The sequence below is a fragment of the Centroberyx affinis genome, unplaced genomic scaffold (assembly GCF_046629955.1).
Source record: "Centroberyx affinis isolate AG114_WGS23_722 - 3 ecotype Tasmania unplaced genomic scaffold, CSIRO-AGI_Caff_v1 ptg002813l_1, whole genome shotgun sequence".
NCBI lineage: Eukaryota > Metazoa > Chordata > Actinopteri > Beryciformes > Berycidae > Centroberyx > Centroberyx affinis.
The window spans coordinates 32,501-36,781 of record NW_027280958.1 but is presented as its reverse complement, the minus strand read 5'-3'; the positions used below and the strand labels follow the sequence as shown (position 1 = coordinate 36,781).

Sequence of the window (4,281 nt, the reverse complement as noted above, 5' to 3'; positions counted from 1 at the left end):
GTCATCTGATGTCATCTAATAACTGTAAAAGGGGAGATTTTAAAGATTTTAATGACTGAATTATTATTTAATTGGCTGTCATTAAAGTTTTTCCCAAAATACCAAACTCAGACCAGTAAAGTTATGTATTTTTTTCTTTTTTGAATCTGAACAAATGAAACCAAATTAAACAAATGAAAACTGAAAACATCTGAGGTTAAAAATGATCTGCAGCCTATTGTCCTGGATGATGCGTCTGCGTGACGTCATCATGCTGATGGAGGTGAAGGTATTGAGGGGGAAACAGGTATTTTATTTTTATTTTTAGCCGACAGGAAGTGGATGGAGACCCCTCCTCTCTCTCTCTCTCTCTCTCTCTCTCTCTCTCTCTCTCTCACACACACACATCCTCCTCCTCGGCTGCGTCAGGAGAAAAAATAGAAGAGAAGGCGCCTCCTCTGCCTTTACATCAGAAGCACAGAGGGAGGAGGAAGAGGAGGAAGAAGAGGAGGAGGAGGGATGATGAAGAGCAGGAGGAGAGGCAGCAGGTCTTCTGCTCACAGTGACTCAGACAGCGGCGGCTCAGGATGTTCACACACACACTGATGTAGAGAATCCTCCACAGAACCACAATCCACAGCGGCACGGTGAGTCCAGACCGACCGGCTCAGACCGGACCGGGTCCGACCGGGCGGACTGTTTCTGCTTCTGTTTTAAATAAAGTTAGAAAGGCTTCAGGCGGTGTGTGATGAGGATGAGCTGCTGATCCAGGATCAGCCGGACCGCGGGAACTTTACCTGAGTCATCATGCGCGTCGACTGTTCTGATCTGTTCTCTCAAACGGCATTTCAGCTGCCATCTGGCCGCGGGTGTGTTTTCATCTGTGTGTGTGTGTGTGTGTGTCGTGGTGAGGTGAGGTGAGGTGTTATTAGAGGAACATCATGTCAGAGATGATTAATGTAAATTAAAACAGAACAAAGCGCAGGTCTGCCAAAGCGCGTGGTGGCCATTACGCACGTCAGCTGGATGGACGCCGTGTGTGTGTGTGTGTGTGTGTGTGTGTGTGTGTGTGCGTGCGGGGTGGGGGATTCTGTAGGAACCCACGTCTCTGTTGTATAAGAATGTGTGTGTCGTGACAGCAGCATGAGAGCCGGCTATAGTATTCCTATAGTACAAGAAACTATACAAATATCAACCACAGCTGTTCACTATAGGAACATTTTAGTGATGCTACAGGAGATGAAAATACTAAATAATAAGTGCTGTAAGGGTAGTGTAAACTCAGCGTTGAGTTACTCAGTCGACTATAGAGTTTCAACGAGAATATTATTGGAACAGGGAGAGTTTGATCTGGTGTCTGATGCTGTGACAGGATCCTGGACCTCCAGGTGGAGTTTAAAGATTTTTCGGATGTTTCTGCGGTCAGAAAGCTGAGCCACACCTCACTGCTACAGCCTGTAGGCAGAGGAACAGGTTGGCTGGCGGCTCTTCTGAGATCTTGAGGTTATAGAAATTATAATTTGGACATAATTTGGATTTGGATTTCCTCACAAAACCTGCAACATATTCCATGTCTATTCTGGACTACAGGGAGACACCTTCTAAGGTTTGTAGATCTTCCTGAAAATTATTAGTTCCAGATTTTGAGCTTTTCTGTCTGCAGTCAGACTGATCTCTGGTCTGATTTCACCTTTTATTAAACTGATCTGCTCCAGTCTGATCTAATGCAGTGATGCTCAACCTTTTTCATATTAAGGACCCAAATTTTGCACACATTAGAGCCATGGACCCCCATTTGATGAGATTTTGTCTCTCAGACCCAAATCTGAGAATATTTTTATTGTCAGATATGATTTTGTCCAGAATTCCATGACTGTCTGTATTGTAGGTAGAGAGATAACAGAGAAACTATGATCAGAACAGTCATTCTTCTACATTCTCTAACTGTGTTAACTTCTTGTAAATTAAATAATGCTGAAGTTAAATAATTCATCAATTTGCTGGGGACCCCCTGGACCCCCCTCAAGGACCCCTAGTGGTTCCCGGACCCCACATTGAGAGCCACTAATCTAATGGATATGATGCAGTTTGATTGATTACAGATTTATTGTAGGAGTGATCAATACTCCACTGGCTGTCTATAGGAAGACCTTAACCTGAACTGATTCTAATGAGACAATGAGTCGTTTTGATTATTATAATCAATATGATTGTCCTGAGTTTCAGTGGAGAGTTTTAGTGTCCCATGATGGTTTAAATGTTTCAGAGGCTTTTCCACCCTGATGAGAAGAAAACATTAGTGGAAGTACTAAAGTATTCAGTGTTTCTGAAATGTTTCTAGAATGTTTTTGAAATGTTTTTCGGCATGAGAACACTATTGAATATCAGCACAAAATATTGGCGATCGATCAGCCTTCGAACGCCCATACAGGTCGAACTCTATTTCAGTCTGTTTTCTCCCAAACAGAAGAAACTCTCTGGTCTGTTAGTCAGATCAGTCAGACCCTCCAGATGTTTTGAGTCTCAGGTTTTCCCATGCAGCTGCTGGTTTCTGTGATTCTGCAGGTCTGAGTCTTCCTTATTCCTTATGTCATCTTTCTTCCTCAAAACATGTTCTGGAAATGATGTAAAAAAAAAAACAAGACAGACGTCCCTCATACTGTCTTCCTGTTACAGCTGCTTATCTCAGGCTGCAGCATGTGAGGAATGAAGGACAGCAGGTTGAAAACTGACATGCAGACTGACCTAGTAGCAGTCATAGTGGAGTCATTCCTATGTTCCCAGGGTCCTATGTTCCCCAGTTCTAGGGTTAGGGTTAGAGACCTTCAAAATCAAATAAAATGATAACCATTGGTTTTGTTGTGTTTATATAGCTGTTTTGAAGCCTTGGAAAAAACTGGATAATATTTATGAAATATTTTAACTTGAAACGGGTCAAATTTGACCCGGACACAATAGGAGGGTTAATGTGTGTTAACAGAATATTGAACTGGGGAACATAGGACCCTGGGAACATAGATACGCTCCCGTCGTAGTAGTAGTATTAGTAGTAGTAGTAGTAGTAATAGTAGTATTATCCTGATTTCAGTGGAGAGTTTTAGTGATAGTGGTCCTAGTCTAAATGTAGTTTCAGCTCTTCTGGAGATACGAGGTTTCAGCTGACTGATGAAACGGGGACAATCTTATCAAATTTACAGACGCTTGTCTTGTCTATAAGATTCTGCATGGCTTGGCCCCCCCCCCCCCCTTAGTGTTTTTATAAAGCAGAAAACAACTGACGATAGACATACTAGGTCTGTGGCTAGATGGGCTTGTATAATACCTTTGAGGAGGACTGACTGCCTTCGGACAGTCAGCTTTCTCAGTGAGAGCAGCTCACACATGGAACAGTCTGCCAACACTCATCAGAGACTGTGACACATATCGTTCATTTAAAATTAATTTAAAATCAATCAAGTGTGTGACCATACTCTGTAACTTATTCAAATAACCTGAAGCTTTGTTTTATGTGTTGTTGTCCTTGTTTTAAAGTATTTTATGTGTTCTTATGAAGTGTGCTCTGCTGTATGTACAGTACTGCTGTTCCTGATTTAATGTGTTTTATGTCTTTTGTAGCTGTCATTACAGCTGCCCAGGCACTGCAGCTGAAAATGAGCCAAGATGGCTAAACTGGCACATTTACAGAAATGTCTATTAATGTGCACGGTCCCTGTAACTTTAAACTGTATAAATAAATAAAATAAAGCAGAACAAACAGACTGTGACACTGCTGCTTTACTGTGGACATCCAGCTGGTCCCAGTACTGAACCGGTCACCAGTCCACAGGAAGTGATGTAACTCTCCAGTGTGGTTAAAGCAGCGAGGCCCTCTGTGTGTAGAAACCTGCTGTGGATTTTAAAATACTAACAGGTCTAAAGTTTGACCATTTTCACTTATATGAAACTACAGTGAACTCAGGTCAACTCACCAAACCTTAAAGTCTGCTCTGAATCAGCAGTGTGAAAAACTTTAACTGTCTGTAACTTCTCTCACTTCCGGTGTGAACAAAAGTTAGAGAAGAGAGAAAGGCCACATCCACACTAATATGTTTTCCTTTTAAAACGCCTAACGTTTACGCCTAGACCCCTAAAACGGAGACTTTTGAAAACACTGCTGACCCCGTTTTAGTTCGAAAACTCCGGGATTGCGTTTTAGTCCGGACGGGCGGAAACAGAGACTTTTGAAAACGATGACGCAGACGCCCACGTTCACTTCCTGATTGGCCTCCTTATCAGTCATGACGTGTCCTTCCCTGATTCGTC

At 42.5% G+C, this 4,281-nt stretch overlaps 1 protein-coding gene across 2 annotated transcripts in view; it reads left to right on the top strand.

Moving 5' to 3' along the window:
* Positions 1-589: 589 nt before the first annotated feature.
* Positions 590-4,281, top strand: part of LOC139658003 (GTP-binding protein Di-Ras1-like) — an 18,228-nt gene continuing 14,536 nt past the window's right edge. The window contains exon 1 of one of the 2 annotated variants that reach the window (XM_071536005.1): positions 590-626. The gene's annotated coding sequence lies outside the window, so the exon portion shown is untranslated. Of the gene's footprint in view, positions 627-1,466; positions 1,586-4,281 lie in introns of those variants that run through there. The other variant, XM_071536006.1, reaches the window with a different exon arrangement.